Source organism: Lagenorhynchus albirostris, chromosome 8, assembly GCF_949774975.1.
Source record: "Lagenorhynchus albirostris chromosome 8, mLagAlb1.1, whole genome shotgun sequence".
Classification (NCBI taxonomy): Eukaryota; Metazoa; Chordata; class Mammalia; order Artiodactyla; family Delphinidae; genus Lagenorhynchus; species Lagenorhynchus albirostris.
Window position 1 is genome coordinate 93,087,616 of NC_083102.1, and position 19,089 is coordinate 93,106,704.

General features: G+C 35.3%; 1 protein-coding gene across 2 annotated transcripts in view; it reads left to right on the forward strand.

Moving 5' to 3' along the window:
* Positions 1-19,089, forward strand: part of SUGCT (succinyl-CoA:glutarate-CoA transferase) — a 684,774-nt gene that overhangs the window by 144,848 nt on the left and 520,837 nt on the right. The gene's annotated exons all lie outside the window — the stretch shown is intronic.

A 19,089-nucleotide genomic window follows, 5' to 3' on the forward strand; every position in this document is an offset into this window, starting at 1 on the left:
CTGAGCATAGTTAGCACTGTGAGTATGGTCAGTACAGCCATATCACAGGCTGAACCATGGTCCTGTTCACCAATTTAACCATTATTTCTCAAGAGAAACAAACTCGAAGACGCAAACTGTGAAATCTCAATTGGATTTTTGCAATGCAAATTCCGGATTGCCCGCTCTTTATTACCTTTACTGCTTTGGAATGACCTTTCTGGTTCAGAGAGGACCTCTAGACTTCAAATAGCTGTAACTCATATCTTGAGGGGGTCACTGGAACATTACCTGGTTTAGCAACAGTGTCAGAAAGCTACTGTGAGGCAGTCCGAAGAGATCTTTCATCCTGAAAACACCCTTGTAGGAGTTTTGGCAGTTCCAACATAACCTGCCCTATGGTTTGATTTGATAATATCCTGTTGATGAAGAACAATGGAGATTTCAATGTAACCGCAATAGTATTAGTGTGCTGCCTCAAACAGAAGAGGATATAAAATACTAAAGAATTAGAAGCACTCTGTATCTTAAAAATATACTCTTATTTTTCTTGCTAGACCTTTGGAGTCTGCATTAGGTTTTTTTTGTTTGTTTTAACAAAGTTAACTTTAATATATATTTTTGATAATTGTTTAAAATGCTTTCTCAAAAAAAACCTTAAGAGGGGTATGGATTATTATTTTCTTCCTACCATATCATTCTTGTTTCCATTTCAAGGAGTCAAATCAGTAAGGTCAGTCCCAGTTCGAAGAAGCTGGGGGATAGGGAACAAAACTTATAATGGTGTTACTGTGTAGATTGCAAAAGAATCTGAGGTTTGTTCAGCAAATATAATGGTGCATTGAGGTGTTGTGTTAATATGGGGGGCCAGAAAATGAGCTCTGTGTATAGTGAATCTGTTAAGTGGCAGTTTACAGTTTAACCTAAAAATTGGGAGAAAGTTGATAAGTGCAGAGGAAGCATGAGACCCAATCTGACAGAGACTCGCTAGGGTGGTGGTGGTGGCTGGAAGGAGGAGGGAGAGGAGAAGGGGGTTCTGTGGTGTACTGGGGGAAGGTTGGGATGGTGAAACTCTCCATCCATGTAAACAGGAAATTGACAGTTTTGTAGAAAAGCAAAGCCCCAAGTGTTTAAATGCATGTAAACTCCAGTATAAAACAGAGTGGATAGAATGATTGGTGGCAGGTAAGGATCACAATTCCATTTGGTTTTCACAGGCTTGGTAGAAGGAGAAAATTTAGAAACTAGTGAAAACTGGTACTGCAGAGTTAGGAAATCTGTAGGACTCTTAGGGATGGATGAGCTGATGGGATTATGACATTTTATATATAGAAATGATGAAAACAGAATAAGTATAATAAAAACAGAAAATGTACAAAATAATGCTGGACAAAGAAATTCACTGAGGATGAGAAATTCATGCTCAGTAATAAGAATATATTTAGAGATATTAAGGACCAGTGGCTTTTAAACATTTTTTCTTTCTTTCTTTTTGCTCAGAGTTACTTTGAGAAGCTGATGGGCACTATGGAATCCTTGCTCAGAAAAGTACACATACCCGTATACATGCATGATTTTGCACATGATTTCAGGAGCTTCTCAGACCTCTTGGGACCCATCCCCGGCTTCCTGCCAAAGACCAACTGAATTAGGGTCAGGATATCGAAATTCTATTGATAACACCAGAAATTTAGACCAAATAGTAATTACGAAGGAAATCGTACCCTGAGACTGAAAGATCTCACACAAATGTCTGCTTCATAGGGGAAGAAGTTTTAGAATTAAGGAGGGAAAGGAATTATACTGGACTTGGGCCTAAGATTAGACAGGGATTGGTGTAACAAATTATCTGTGACTATTGTAATAATGCTCACAACTCAATTACATTCAACCTTCTGAAGGGGAGTGAAAGAAAAAAAAAATTCCGTTACATTATTACTCCGTTTTAGAAAATGGAACTATGATCAAATCAATGTGTGCTTTAAGTTAAAATTGAAAGTAATATTTTAAGAAGTCTGTAACTTATAGGAAACCTGGAAATGCTTTAAACACATTAGTGGTAGGGCAGGAAAATATGTCACATACCAAAGATTAGGAGCTCCTATAAAAACTTTTGCATCCATCTCATAAAGTAAAAGAAGCAAATATAAGGGGAAAAAGTAGGCAAAAGATTATTCAAGTGAGAACAGGGAATGCCTCAAAGTGTGACAGGTCAGGTGTAAATAAGAAGCCAGTCAGACTGTAAAGGAATTCAAGAAACAGCACAGAAAAGACTGCAATCCAGAAATAAAAGCTTTTTTATACATGAAAGGCAGAAGGTCACTTGGAAACTCCATGGGACTGCTTGATGATCAGGGTGCAAAAGACGTGCTCATGGGGAAGAAAGGAGATCTAGGGGCTCAATGAACTCTTTGCTTTGGTCTTTGTTGAAACATAAAAATTTCCTCTGTCATCATGTCTTTTGAAGCAAAGAGGTGAGAGATATAGTATTAGATCAAATAGTGGTCAGGGAACAGGATGTTCTACCTGATCGACATGCTGGATATAAGTAAATTGCTGAAACTTTATGGCATCCATTATAAAGGGCTAAGGAAACTCAAGGGAATAAATTGACCAAAATGTAAAATAAGTCTTGTACTCACTCTTCAGTATGAGTGAATCCACTCTTGCTTCCTTTCTAATGAGGACACCCTACAATCTATTGGTGAATCTCATTCATACTGATGGACTTCAAAAGTGGTAGGATCATTGACTACTTGGTGTAATGAATGGAGGAAAGTAGTCTGTTTTCCATGACATGCTGGATGGTTTGAAGAGGAATAAGCACCAGGGAAAAAACAACAAATGTAATTTGTTTAGACTTTCAAGGAGTCCGTTACAAAGTTTCACAACAAAGCTGTTCCAACTTGTGTTACCATGGTATTAGGAGGAAGATTTTGTCACACATAGGTATCAACAGAGGAAACAAAACGTGGGGTGTATGAGCCTGCTGTTGATGGAGACATGTAAACAGTGAGGTGCCTCCAGGGATTTCGGCTGGACTTCGTTATTACACATATTTATAGATCATCTAGAAGAGTATGTACACAATGAAATACCCGAGGGTGCAGGACTAAGCTCCTTTGGCTAGTGAAATTATACCTCAATAGGAATAAGCTTTTGAAAGATCATATAAGTGGACAAGAAAGTGGCAGGGAGGCTCAGTAATGTAAGCAGTGCTACCAATTTAGGCAAAAAGAAACCAAACTAAACTTATAAAACTATGGGCTCTGAAGTATTTAGAAACCTGCTTTCCTTTAGGGACCAGGAAAGGAATTTGGAGTCCTTGTATCAATAGTTGCATCCTTCTGAATAGGCCAGCGAATGTTGGAAGGTTGTGAAACCAAAGGTGCACTTGAAGCAAAACCATTGTGTCTCTGCATTCTTTTGATTTTGATTGTATGAGAAAGACCTAGTTTCAAATCCTGACTCAATCTTTAAAGGATTTTTATGAGGACCAAATTGAATATATGTGAAATTACGTAGTACGGTGGTCCGTGGCAAGCCCTGAAGGTAGTATCAGGGGGGACATGATGGAAGTAGAATCTCCTGGTTGGACCAAATCATTCAGGCTCTAACTTGGTATAGGAAGGTGTTGATCTGTCTTCTCTCCAACTCAGCTACAAGGAACTAGCTTCTTACAGGGGAGACAATTTAATTTCTGAACAGCTCTAATTGTCACTAAGGACGTTATACTTAGTTGAAAGCTACCTTTCTTGTGATTTGTAGGCAACAGAGTAACAGAGAAGAAAGGGGACTTGAGAGATCACTCATTCAGAACCTCTTATTTTATGGATGAAGATGAGGAATATAAGGTGGGATGTATTTCTACCCACATGACTTCATAGAACTTAGCCTCATTGATATTTCTGTTGGCATTATTTATTAGTATGTTTATTTTACCTTGATATTTGTAAGGCCCTTACTATGCAGGCCTATCTTCACCTTCCCTAGTTTAGCATCCATTACCAGTTTTTAATACTGATCCCACCCTCAGGCTGATTTATTTTATTTTCTGTATTGCAGCTGCTAGTCCTTTAGAGCAGGGGTTGGCAAACCATGGCCCATGGGCCAAATCCATCCTGTGCCTGATTTTATGTGGCATGTGAGCTAAGCATGGTTTTTTTAAAAAAAATAAATTTATTGATTTTATTTATTTATTTTTGGCTGCGTTGGGTCTTCATTGCTGCACGCGGGCTTTCTCTAGTTGTGGCGAGCGGGGGCTACTCTTCCATGTGGTGCACGGGCTTCTCACTGCGGTTGCTTCTCTTGTTGCGGAGCACGGGCTCTAGGCGCATGGGCTTCAGTAGTTGTGGCTTGTGGGCTCTAGAGCACAGGCTAAGTAGTTGTGGCACATGGGTTTAGTTGCTCCGCGGCATGTGGGATCTTCCCGGACCAGGGCTGTAACCCATGTCCCCTGCATTGGCAGGCAGATTCTTAACCACTGGGCCACAGGGAAACCCAAGAATAGTTTTTACATTTTGAAATAGTTAAGAAAAATCAAATGAAGAAAAAAATTTTGTAATTCATGAAAATTATGTGAAGCTTAAATTTTAGTGTTAATAAATAAAGTTTTATGAAATCGTAGTCACACTCCTTTGATTATGTATTATCTACGTCTGCTATTGTCCTATAACAGAAGAGTCTTGGCAGAGACTGTATGCCCTGCAAAGCTGAAAATATTTACAATGAGCCCTTTACCGAAAAAGTTAGCTGACCCTGGTTGTAAAGTGTCTCCAAAGACCCAATCAACATCACTCTATATTTCTCAATTGGCCTTTTCCTTTCTCGGAGTTCCAGCTTGAATTCCACTTCCTTCATGACCCTCAAAAATTTCTCTTTCCTCTTTACATAATACACAGTAGTGTTTGATTGCATAGTTCTCTAAAAGTTCTATATATATTGTTTTGTCCTTTTCCCCCCCTCTTTTGTAAATGTAATCTTTTTGAAGGCAGGAACCATATAATGTGTTTAGCAACATAGCACCAGCCAAGGATTAGGCTCATAGTACTTGGCTCTAACGAGGTATTTGCTGAATTTAATTGAATTTCTTTTAGTGGTATCCTCCAGAATTCATTTAAGGAGCCATAGCAGGGAAGACAGGATTTTGATATACAAATAATTTATGTGATTACTGCTTTAATTGTGATTTGTACAGAGAACTGTGGGAGCCCAGAAGAGCAAGTAACCCAGGGAGTCAGAAAAGGCTTCCAATAGGAAATAAAATTTGATCTTAACCTTGAAGACTGAGTAGAGTTTGCTAGGTGAAGAAGGGAGAATGGGGAGGAGAGGGCTTGAGCATTCTACGACTGGGTGTGTACAAAGCATGGGTGGAAGAATGCATCCAGGTGACCTCTCATTCCCTTTCCTCTGCCATAGAGGGATGAACACCATCCTAAGTCTGGTGTTATCAATATCATGAATACTTTTATCCTTGTATTACATAGGTATACATCTTTATAGACTATCTAGTACTGTTTCACATATTTTTAAAACTTACATAAATAATGTACTGATACAGCATTCTGAAAATTGCCTTCTTTTCTTTCAACCTAATTTTTATGAGTTTTATCTGTATTAATACATGTAGTTATAATACATGCATTTTTCATGCCTTGCATTATTCCATTCCTTCAGTATGACATGATTTGTTAACCATTCACCTGTTGAAAGATGCATGTATTGTTTCCCATTTTTTTTTTTTTTTTGCGGTACGCGGTCCTCTCACTGTGTGGCCTCTCCGTTGTGGAGCACAGGCTCCGGACGCGCAGGCTCAGCGGCCATGGCTCACGGGCCCAGCCGCTCCGCGGCATGCGGGATCTTCCCGGACCGGGGCGCGAACCTGTGTCCCCTGCATCGGCAGGCGGACTCTCAACCACTGCGCCACCAGGGAAGCCCTATTGTTTCCTATTTTTTTACTTTTATAACATTGCTATGAGCATTCCTATATATTATTTTTGTTGTTCATATGTCTGAAATTCTCTGAAATCTATAACTGAGAGTAGAATTTCTGGGTTATAGGTGTGTGTATCTTCAACTTTGCCTGATATTGCTAGAAACTGAATTATATAAATAGATTTTCTAATATCACATCATCTTTGCATTCCCAGGAGAACCCATTGGTAATAATGTATTGTTTTTCCACACTTATCAATTTATTTTTCTAGAGTTTCATATAGGATTTTTACATCAATTTTCATAAGTAAGCTGGCTCAGAATTTTCTTCTCTCATATTGTTCTTGTCTGGTTTTGGTTTTTATGTTATTATGTAAGTCTCATAAAATGAGATAGGGACTATCCATTACTTTTCTTTTCTCTAGAAGGTTAGAATTATCTGAGTATTAAAAGTTTGGTGGAAACAATCTGTTAGACCATATGGGCTTAATGGTTTTTGGATGGATGGATTTTAAGTTACAGACTTATTTTTTGGTTAAAGATCTATACAAACTTTCTATTTCTTTTTAAGTCAGTTTTATTGAGTTATATTTTTCCTAGAACTTTGCCCTTGTATTCTAAGTACTCTAATTTATTGTCATAAAGTTAAGCATATTGTCTCATAATTAAAAAATAACAACTTTGTTGTACCCATTGTTTTGTTTTCATTCCTAACGTAGAGAAAAGAATGATAGGGTAGTGGTTAAAAGCAGACTATGTAGCCAGATTGTCTAGGTTTGAATTTAGGTTCCACAATTTTCTGGTTGTATGACAGTGAGAAAGTTATGTAACTTCTCTGTGCCTCAGCTTCTCAGCTGTAAAAGCGATGTAAAATAGCATCTACCTCATAGGCTGTACTTAGACTTTTATAAATATTTGATTATATGTTGTAGACCCTTTTGATAACTTAACGTTAATTTTTTATAGATAATAAAATTAAAGAAGAAAAATTAGTTGAAATCCGCCATTCAAGAGATAATATAACTACTACTAAAATTTGTGTGCATTTTTTTCCAGTCAGGTCTTTCTCTTTTTTATGTGTGTGTGCATCTGTTTCTGTATAATGTGTATATCTATCTGTGTGTTTATTTGTATTCCTAGATTTGTAGAGATGTGTATATGTATGTATATGTATATGCATATAAATGTAAATATATCTTCAGTTTTTCTTTATCTGGTACATCTGTCATATTAAGGATCCTTCAAAAACATGATTTTTAATGTCCCATGTGTTAAAAATGAGGCTGTGTTGAATAGGCATGTGTATAACTCTGTCAAAGATTTTTTAGAAAATAAAAGATGGAAATTACCCAATGGGTTTTTCTAAAAGTTTGTATGGATTTGATTTTTGTATTTGATTATTGTCCCTGATCTCATTGAAAAGCATCAATGGCACATCTTTATCACTTGAGTTTAAATGTAAGCTCCTTAACATGTCATAGAAGGGATTTGTCCTCTGCTTATCTTTCCTGTTTCAGTTCTTAGTGTCCTGTCACACTCTTTCTAGCTGTTGTCAGCACTTGCTGTTTGTGACTGTGCCATACTCTAGCCCAACCCTAGAGGTTTACCTGCTCTGCTTTCTCTATGCTGTGATTTTTCTGTTGGCGATTGGCTAGTGAATTCATTTGAATTTTTTGTTCAGTTAACCATTTGTGGAGTTAATTTCTTATTGATTTGTAAAACTTTTCATACGTTGAGGGTATTAATCTTTTGATATACAGTTGTAATATTTTTCTGATGTTATTTGCATGTGAATTTTGTTTGTGGTGGTTTAATTTATGTATAATATTTTGATTTTTTAAAATGTAATCAAATCTATCACTTTTCTTTAAAATTTATATTTTTAGAGTAATTAATTTTTTCCCATTACAGACATACTTTTGTTTTCCCATTTTTTGAGTTTAAAATTCATCTATAATTTATTTTGGTATGTAATATGAAGTAAATTTTAACAATTTTTTCTCTCTTAATAATATACTAATTATTTCAGAATATTTAATTAAACAATTTATTCTTTGTCCACTGTTCAAAGTGTTAATTTTATCATATATTAAATTTACATATGTTGGACTTTTTTCTGACCTCTCTATTCTCTGTACTCTTATCTCCTCTCAAATCTGTGTTACTCTGTGACTCATAATGTGCTCTAACATTCTGTGGTGAACATCTACCCCTTGTTTTTCCTTTTTATCTTTTACTTTGATATTTTTGTTGGTGACTTCTTTCAAAATAGGTAAAATTATTTTTTTCGAGTGAAAAAATCCCTTTAATGTTTTATTAGGAATTGCATTAAACATATACATTGTTTTGCAAGAATTTTCTCTCTCACTTACTGATTAATGTATTAGTATAATAGATTTCTTAATATTGAGTTATTCAAATATTTCTGGGACCAGTTGTCTTCAATCACAGTTGATTTTTCTTTTTAAAAGCTGCTTATCTAATTTGGTAGCATTGTGCTTAAATTTTTTACATGTTTTTCTAAGAGTCATTGGTTTTCTTTATTGTGTTTTAGGTTGTAGTATGAGGGCAGTGCTAGATTTTGGGATCAAATTAGGCACTTTTCCATTTCTATTGTTTTGAATTTCTTTTTTATCTTCTTTTTAAATTATTTATATATTTAGATATAATTTACATATAATGTGTACGTTTAAGGGGTATGATGTGTTGATTTGATGAATTTATGTATTGCAATGAGATCATCACCATAGTTGGTGTTAGCTAACACCTCTATGATGTCACATAATTATCATTCTTTTTTGTAGTGAGTACATTAAGAGCTAGTCTCTTAGCAGTGTTGAAGTTGTACTTCTTTATGTAACAGAAGAAGTATATTTTCTTTGAATGTTGATAAAAGAAATCTTTTCAAAAAACTATCTGGTTGCAGTGCCTTTTCTTGGGGGTAAGTTTTAGTTTCTAATAGTTATTTGTCTATTCAGGTATTTGGCTTAATTAATGATCATTGCTCTAAATATGTTTTCTCTTGTTTTATGAATCACCTCTGTCACCAGGTCTCTCTAATTTTGTGTGTTTGATGATTGATCCTCTTTTTCTTACTTCAATTTAACTCAGGTTCTTTTTTTTAAAGAATCTCATCTTTATCAAAATGGTGATTTCTTTTTCTTAAAATTTGTAGCAGAATATTTTTAGGATGGTCTTCATTTATCAGTGTTTGAGTCTTTTAAATTTACAATTTTTTTAAATTAGGAAGGTGAACTTCCATTATCTTTTTATCTATTTTTAGAAATACCAAATTATCTTTATTTTGGGTCTCTGTCTTCCTTATTTATTACGTCTCTTCAATTTCATTCTTTTTCCTTTTCTTCTTTTTGTTTGATGGTGTCAGTGCACAAATTCTGGGGCTCCCTCCCCAAGCCCTGCTTTCAAATATTGCTTATTCTTAGTTGCAAATGAAGGCTGTGCCCCTTGCTCCCCACCTGTTGTATCATCATCTCATTCCTTAACAAGGTCTTCTTATATTTTTATCAGTGTTGTTTTCAAGTTGTGAGTTTTCAGTGGATCTCCAGTGATTTCATTTATTTTGGTTCATTTAGAATATACTTGGCAGAAAATCCTTAACATTTCTCTTCCAGTGTCCTTTATTCCAGTACTGTCCTTATTCTTCTTTTTAAAATGATTTCTAATATATAAAAATTAATGACTAAATAAATCCATTTAAATGGGGATCTAGGAAGAGTAACAGATAATACTTTTCATGTCAACTTCTTTCTTATAAGTTATACATCGTTTAAAAAAATCTTTGCCTATCTGGTAGGTGAATCATACTCATTATTGTTTTATTTTCATTTGTTACCTTATTAGTGATTATGAATGTTTTTCTCATTTATTAAATAAGTAATGAATTACCTGTGTTCTTTGTTGTGGTGTGAGTCTTCTTATGAGCTTTTTGCAGGTTGACAATATCATGTCCATCTTACAGTTGTTGTAACTACTCTTTCTCAGTCTGTTTTAAAATTCTATTTAGGTTTGTGATGTACAAAATGTTATGTATAGATATTAAATTTGATAATTTTTCTTTTTTGACCTCTTTTATTGTTTTTATGCTTAAAAAGTATTTTCCATCCTGAAATATGACAATAATTTATCTCTTTTGGTCAAATTTTTATGATTCCACATGAAAATATATATGTTTATTTACCCCCTTTTAAAAAGTAAACAAATTGTGTTACTGTTTCCTTGAATGGATTATTAGCTTTATTTTGGGATTCAGCATAATGTACTAATAATAGTGTGATTGTATTTTTTTCACTATCCTTCTGAGATTCTCCAAGCCTTTATAAGCATTATCTTGTTAATTCACATAACACCCTTTTGAGTTAGGTAATAACTGTGATCAGAGTTCCACATGCTGTTTTTAGAAAACCTCTTAATTTTGTTAACAAAACATTTGTAAGCAGTTTTTAATGACTAGCTGACATCACATTTAGAGTTTGGGATGAAAACGTAGTTCTATTTAATGGCAGCTTTGTCAACTCATCTTTTATTTTCTGTCTTTATTTATTTATTTATTTATTTGCGGTACGCGGGCCTCTCACTGTTGTGGCCTCTCCCGTTGCGGAGCACAGGCTCCGGATGCGCAGGCTCAGCGGCCATGGCTCACAGGCCCAGCCGCTCCGCGGCATGTGGGATCTTCCCGGACCGGGACACGAACCCGTGTCCCCTGCTTCGGCAGGCAGACTCTCAACCACTACGCCACCAGGGAAGCCCTCTGTCTTTATTTTTTAAACCTATGAAAAATTTGCTACACTTGTACTTCTTTCAGAAATGACAGGGATTATGATTGAGGAAATGGAGATTTAAATTTTTATATTAGTGGTTCTCAGTCTTAGCTTCACATTGAAATCATCCAAGAAGCCTTTTTAAAATATTAATACTCAAGTTTCATGCCCAGAAATTATTATTTCATTGTTCTATGATGGGACTGGGCATTGAGAGTTTTCAAAAAGTTCCCCAGGTGATTGTAATGTGCAGCCAGAGAAGAAAACCATTATTTGACATCAGTGGTTTTCAAAGTGTAGTCTCTAGACTTGCTGCATCACCTGGCAACTTGTTAGAAATGTGAATTATCAGGCACCATCCCAGATCTATTGAATCAGAAACTCTGGGGATAGAGCCTAGCAATCTGTGTTTTGTGGGGGATTTACTGGGTTTTTTTTGTTGTTGTTGTTATGAGATAATTGTAGATTCACATGCACTTGGAAGAAATAACGCAGAGATCCAATTTCACTATTTTTACATGCACTTACGTGTATGTCTTTAGTTCTGTGCAATGTTACCACATATGTACTACCACCACAGTCAAGATACAAGAATCTATGGTTTCCCAAGCTGCCAGGTGATTCTGATGCAGCCAAGCCTTGGGAAACATTTTTAAAATGAAACCATAAGAACAGGAACAGATCATTTTTTCATAAGGATTCGTCTGAGTAGTCTGAGTGTACTAACAGACCAGCAACATAGGTCTCACCTGGGAGCTTGATGGACGTGGAGGGTCTCAGATCCCATCTCACACTTAGTGAATCAGTCTTCATTGTAATAAGATCCCTAGGTAATTTGTGTACACACTGAGCTTGAAGGATACCTAATGAATGGGTAAAAACAAAACAAAACAAACACAAACACAAACTCAAACAACAACAAAAAACCCAAATCAGTTTTCTGAAACTGGGTTCAGATATTTATTCTTGTAGTAAATAACTCTTATAGTAAAGATAATTTCTCTTGTAGTAAAGATAAACTCAGTTTTTAAGCAAAACTGGTATCAGTTTTTCTGCTTTTATATCTTACTCATTTCAAGATATATTTTGTTAGGTTTTTGGATTTTTTGTTTTTGCCACATATGATATAAAATTTGATATTTTCTATCAATTCGTCATAATATTACAACATCTTAAGTACAAGAAATATAACTATCGTCAGCTTCATCAATATCAAACATGAATGCATCTGAATCCTTTTTTCCCCGTCTCTTTTTTTCCACTTCAGTCACTAACTTCTGACAAAATTGGAGATACTAGGTTTGTCTCAGGCTCCTGTTGAAGCTCTTTTGGTGTCTATCACTATTTTCTGCTTTCCTTTTTATATTTGTTTTGAGATCCTGAGAAAGAATTTTTAGAAAAAAGTGCCACACAGATGGAAAGATATACCATATTCATGGATCGGAAGAATTATTATTGTGAAAATAACAATACTACCCAAGGCAGTCTACAGATTTAGTGAAATCCCTATCAAAATATCAATAGCATTATTCAAAGAACTAGAACAAATAATTTAAAGATTTGTATGGAAACAAAAAAGACCCCAAATAGCCAAAATAATCTTGAGAAAGAAAACAGAGCTGGAGATATCATTCTTCCTGACTTCAGATTATATTACAAAGCTACAGTAACCAAAACAGTATGATACTGGCACAAAACCAAACACATATATCAACGGAACAGAAGAGAGAGCCCAGAAATAAACCCACACAGTTATGGTCAATTAATCAAACAAAGGAAGCCAGAGTATACAATGGAGAAAAGACAGTCTCTTCAATAAGACATGCTGGAAAAACTGGAAGCTACACATGGAGGAATGAAATTAGGACCTTTTCTCACATCATATACAAAAATAAACTCAAAATAGATTAAAGACCTAAATGTAAGACTGGAAACCATAAAACTTCTAGAAGAAAACGTAGGCAGAATACTCTGAGGTAAATCGTAGCAATATTTTTTTGGATCTGTTTCCTAAGGCAAAGGAAAGAAAAGCAAAAATAAGCAAATAGGACCTAATTAAACTTAAAAGTTTTTGCACAGCAAAGGAAACCTTTGACAAAACAAAAAGACGGCCTGCTGAATGGGAGAAAAGATTTGCAAATGATGCAACCGACAAGGGATCAATCTCCAAAATATATAAACAGCTCATACAACTCAATATCCAAAAAATGAACAGCCCAATTAAAAAATGGACAGAAGACCTGAATAGACATTTTCTCAAAGAAAACATACAGATGGCCAATAGGCACATGAAAAGATGCTCAACATCACTAATAATCAGAGAAATACAAATCAAAACTACCAGGAGATATCACCTCACACATGTCAGAATGGCAGGCACCAAAAAGACCACAAATTGCAAATGTTGGCAAGAATGTGGAGGAAAAGGAACCCTTGTACACTGTTGGTAGGTAGGTAAATTGGTACAGCCACTGTGGAAAACAGTATGGAGGGTCCTCAAAAAAATAAAAATAGAACTACTGTATGATCCAGCAATTCCACTCCTGGGTATATATCTGAAGAAAACAAAAGCACTAATATGAACATCCCAGTGTTCAGAACAGCGGTATTTACAATTGCTAAGATACGGAAGCAACCTAAGTATCCATCAGTAGATGAATGGATAAAGAAGATGTGTATATACACAATGGAATACTACTCTGTCATAAAAAGAGTGGAATTTTACCATTTGCAATAACATGGATGGACTTGGAGGGCATTATGCTTGGTGAAATAAGTCAGGCAGAGAAAGAAAAATACCATATGTTATCACTTATATGTGGAATCTAAGAAATGAAATAAACTAGTGAATATAACATAACATAAACCGACTCAAAGATATATAAAACAAAGTAGTGGTTACCAGTGGGGAGAGGAAAGGGGGAAGGGGAGGATAGGGGTAGGAAATTAAGGTACAAAGTACTATGTATAAAATGAATAAGCTACAAGGATATATTGTATAGCACAGGAAATATAGTCAATGTTTTATAATAACTGTAAATGGAGTATAATCTTTAAAAATTGTGAATCACTCTGTTGTACACCTGAAACTTATTGTAAATCAGCTATACCTCAATTTTAAAAAAAACCTTTCACTTTGTACAACCACTGGGAACACCCTTCTAGTTGCTAAATAAGATGCTGCCCAGTTCATGAATTGCCTAATAGAGCCGATTAGATCTTTAAAAAAGAAAAAAGAAAAAAAAGAAAAAGAGCTACATTGAGGAAAATAAATAAGACCAGGCTGGGTAGCTCTATTGATAGATATATTTCTTATTTTAGGACATTTTCCAGCTCTCTTCTGCCTTGATCCCTGTCAAAGAATAAATAAGGATATTTACAGTTTTTTCCTCTCATCCTTTCTCCATACTACATGTAAGGTGCCAGAGATTTATCAGTAAACAAGATATGATTCTGTTTCTTAAGGAGCTGACTGTCTATTGGGGATATGTAAAATCAATCACAATGTGATGAAGGAAGTGTGAGAAGAAAACCAACAAGGGAGTAGCCAGCTCATCCTGGGGAAAATGTTGTCAAATAGCGTTTCATGGAGGTGCATCTATTCAAACTGAATGCAGAAGGCTGAATAAGAATGCTCTAGGCAGATTTATCAATCAGAGGGTCAGCAAAAGACAAATTCAGCCGTGATACTTCAAATGGAGATACTACATACAACGGTGAGGCAGTTGCAAAGAACAGATAAAGAGGTAGGAAAAGTGGGAGACTATTATCTCTCCATAGGGCCAAAGGGACAAGAAGGAAGTAGAGTTCTTGGAGCCCAGTGAGAGCTGAAACTGCAGAAGAGGCACTGCCTGGTTGACGCTGTAGTCGTGGAGACACCTGGCTACTTCCAGAGGTACAGTGCTTAAGCTATGAGGGAGCTGCGAAGAAATTCTGTGAACTCTTTCTCTTCCCATTGGTGCCTCCCATTGGCTAAACCTAATGAAAAGTCAGCTGGCAAGGGAACTGGGACTGCAGCCCATTGGGTCAGTGTCCAGAGCACCAAGCAGGGCAGAGCAGGCTGAGAAAGGATGGAGGTTGAAGGGTAAAGTAAAATAACTAGGAGATAAGGGAGAAATGTTAATTTCAGGGAGAAGGAACATTATGTACTGATGCACAGAAATGTAAAAGATGGTTGGCAACTCTGGGGAATGACAAGGAGCACAGGAGGCAGAAATGAGAAAGGAGAGTAGAAGCAGGAGATTTATCCAGAAACAGGCTGGATAAATATTAATAAATAGCTAAGACTTTTGGGGACCGGCACTTTGTTAAATACATAATTTATTCCATTCAATCCTCACGTGGTTAGGAAGTCGGCCATGCCACATAGCAGTTACGACTCTTGTCCACAAATGTAATTTTTTTTTACATTAACTCAGATTTGGCTCTGAACCTTTACCCCATCTTGGTAAATTGTATTTCAGTCATTATTTTGGTGCCTGCCTTCTCCTTTGAGTTCCATATAAATCCAGGAGATGAGCATGGTGCCCACATAAATGGGGAGGACCCTAATTTCCAGGCCACTAGATTCTGCTTACCTTCTCTTTGTTACTTGGAATCCCTGGATTTTCAACCATGAGTGGGACCCTGAAGTCTTTGTGGAGGCTGTGAGCCCCATTGAACCTCAGTAGGTTCTTTCTTCATCATTCCTAAAGTCATAATCCGTGTCAGAATCTTTTGGTAAGAGTCTTAGGAGGTATATTGTCTCTTGTTCCTCTTTTAGGCAAGGTTATACTTAGAGTTTTTAATTTATAGCAGTTATAATCTGTGATCATTTTGTATTTTTATACTTTTGTAACCTATTCTACTTTTGGAAAATATAAACAGTTACTGCTCCTTGGAGATTGTGGGGTGCTTTACCACTAACTCTCTTGAGCAAGGGTTGGCCAACTTTTTTGGTAAAAAGCAAATTTAGGCTTTGGAGGTCAAGAGGTGAAGTTGAAGATGCTATGTAAGTACTTATACGATACGAAAAAAAACGAATTTCCGCAAGATTTTGATTAAATTAAAATAATACTAATTGAGAACAGTATTTTTGGTAATACAGATTTGCGAATGAGAAAAGTATAATTATTTTGGGGGGATAACATTTCACTTAATTGGGGTGCAAAGTTATTGTTCCCTGTCATCAGAATTGATTGTAAATGTTTATCGCTTAATGCTGACCTGTGATAAGAATTTACATATTTCATCTTTGAAAATGTCTTTTCACACAGTAAGGTGTTGCCGAATAGTGCTATCAATCCACAAGCTTCTGATTTTAATTGAGCATATTCATTGCCTGGAAGGCATTTATAGAATTTATTAGATTTTTTTCTCCTGATGTTTTCCTTTTACATGTCATTATATTGCAGATTAATCACTTAGAATGGAAAGTTAGGTGGAAGCTCCTTAATTGCACAGTTAAAAGGATTTTGAAATATGGAAATTTCCTTTGCACTTGCATCGAAGTCTGAAAAACATTGCTGTAGTTTGAGCTCACAAAATATATCTGCTGTAAATTTGTGTGGGGATGAAATCTCACTATTTGTTTTAACCTTTGCCATCATGGGAAATATGTAAAGTAGCCCAACCTTACTTTTGATTCAAACAACATTAGTTTTCATTGAAATGACTTAACATTAATTGTCATTGAAATGACTTTACTGTTATAAAAATTTGGCATGTATGTGCTATTTTGCCTTGTAATTTTAGGTAGAATTCATTGAAAAAGATTATCAAATCCACAGGAAAAGCTAATTTCCAAAGCTATTCAGTGGTCAATGGTAGTGGTTGGGGGTTGGGGTTTTTTTTTTTTTTTTTTTTTAAATTCAGAAAAGACTCATTCCTGACCCTGAGCTTAAAAAAATCACAGTAGAACTTTATACTGTTAAGCCATAGAATTGCTGTGTGGTAGAATGAGTCAGGCTATTCAGCTTCTATTTCTGAGAAAACTTCATAGGACTAACAATGGTTAAGCTCACAGAGCAGATGAAGATTACTATTAACACTATTGGTTTAATGTCACATGAGAGATTCAAATATTTTCCTCCGTGAATAACTTCAGTGAATTCCTGATGAATAATACAGTGAATAACCATAGGCTTTAACCATACATTTTTACAAGCTCTGTAACTTTGTCCAGCCAAGTCTTTTTTTGCTCCACACATAATTTTTACCACCCTAAGTTGTAATACATCTTAGCAGATTCCACTTAAGTTGTATTGAATTATTGTTTTTTTTAATTCGTGTGAATATTCTTGTTTGTAGTTGTTTTGTGCAGCCTTTCATATAGGCTAATTTTTCAGTCACTTCAAAATTGGCATTGACTCCTGGTATAAAGAACAACTGAGCAGTACCCATGACATCTGTCATCTCACCGAAGCCAAAGGAAACCTCTCAAAATAATTTGTCTCATTTTTAAATTGACTATATTGATATTGCTCCCAGTGTCTTCAACTCTTTGAACAACTGTTCTTACCAAGACTAAACAAGTTTATTTTCTCTGGACCCATTGCTTCAGCTGCTGCAATCAAACATGACTTAAGTTACCATTGGTAAATGTCCCTCCTTGCTTGGCTAACAAGTGAACCACTTACAAACTCACTTTGGTTACAGTCTCATTGTTATTTATTTATTTATTTTTTACTTCGGTGAAGAAATTCTGCTGTGATGAGATAGCCTGTTTTGACTTTGTAATATTTTCTGCCCACTGGATTTTCTGTGAGTTGGGAATACTGTGATGAATCTGGCATATATTGTATTCTTTTAGTATAGATAGAGTGTCATTGAATAATAAAGTGCTTTGTCATCTAATTCAGTAACAGCATGGTCCATCTTCCAGTGTGTGCTGAAAGTATGGCACACTTCTCTTGTTTTGGTATGATGGGTATGCACTGGTAATAAAAAAAATTATGGTAAGGTAATACATATGATATTTGAAATGCTGTTAAGTTATAACTGCATCACTGTGATTCATAGTACAACAAGCAGGTGTGCAAAGCAGTGAGAGTGAAAGAGCCACATGTGGCCTCTATCACAACCAATAAATTTTTTAATTTTATTTTTTTATTGAAGCATAGTTGATTTACAATGTTGTGTGAATTTCTGGTGTACAACAAAGTGATTCAGATATATATATATATGTATATATATATATTCTTTTTCATTATGGCTTATTACAAGTTATTGAATATAGTTCCCTCTGCTATACAGTAGGACCTTGTTGTTTATGTATAGTAGTTTGTATATAGTAGTTTGTAGCTGTTAATCCCAAACTCCTAATTTATCCTTCTCCCACCCCCTTTCCCCGTTGGTAACCATAAATTTGTTTTGTATGTCTGTGAGTCTGTTTCTGTTTTGTAAATAAGTTCATTTGTATCATATTTTAGATTTCACATATAAGTGATATCATATGATATTTGTCTTTCTCTGTCTGACTGACTTCACTTAGTATGACAATCTCTAGGTCCGTCCATGTTGCTGCAAATGGCATTATTTCATTCTTTTTCATGGCTGAGCAGTATTCCATTATATATATACCACATCTTCTCTATCCATTCATCTGTCAATGGACATTTAGACAACAACTAAACTTTTGTAGTGCAAAAGCAGACATAGATGTAATCAGATGATCATGTTCTAATAAAATTTATGTACACTGAAATTTGAGTTTCATATAATTTTCATCTATTATGAAATATTTTTCTTTTGATTTTTAAAAACCATGTAAATATGTAAAGATAATTCTTCTCTGTGGTCCTATGAAAATGGGCAGCAGGCTGTATTTGGCCTTCAGGCCATTGTTTGCTGACCCTTGCTACTGACAATCGCTGATCTATGATAATTAGTAAAATCTCAGAGACACCAAAAAATACAGATGTCTAGGTCCTGCCTTAGGACTTGGCATACAAAGTTAGGAAACCCTGGCTATCTTGTTTACCATTAAATCCTCAGCACATAGATGCTTAATAAGTATTTTTTTGAGTAAGTAGAAGACAATTTCTGGCATATAATAAGCCTATAAAGGTCTATTGGATGAATGAAAGATTTACTGTATATCTTACACAATATATGGGATCCTAAAGATAGTGAGATGAAAATGAATTGTTTAATCTTAGAGCCATTAAAATAGAGAGAGGCTAGCCTCGAGGAGCATGAAGTGTTTAGTAGCTGGGAATCATTTTGGCCAGGTTACTAATTTATGTAATAATAACTGGAGAGCTAATATTATTTTGGTTAATTAAGGTGTGAGGGAGGTGTAGCAAATAAAACAATCTGCAGGCTATTTCAATAAGTTTCTTTACAGTTGGATTTCATAATTAAATTCCTTTAAAAGGTTATGTGGAGAAAATGAAAGAATTTTCAACAAGACAAGGTT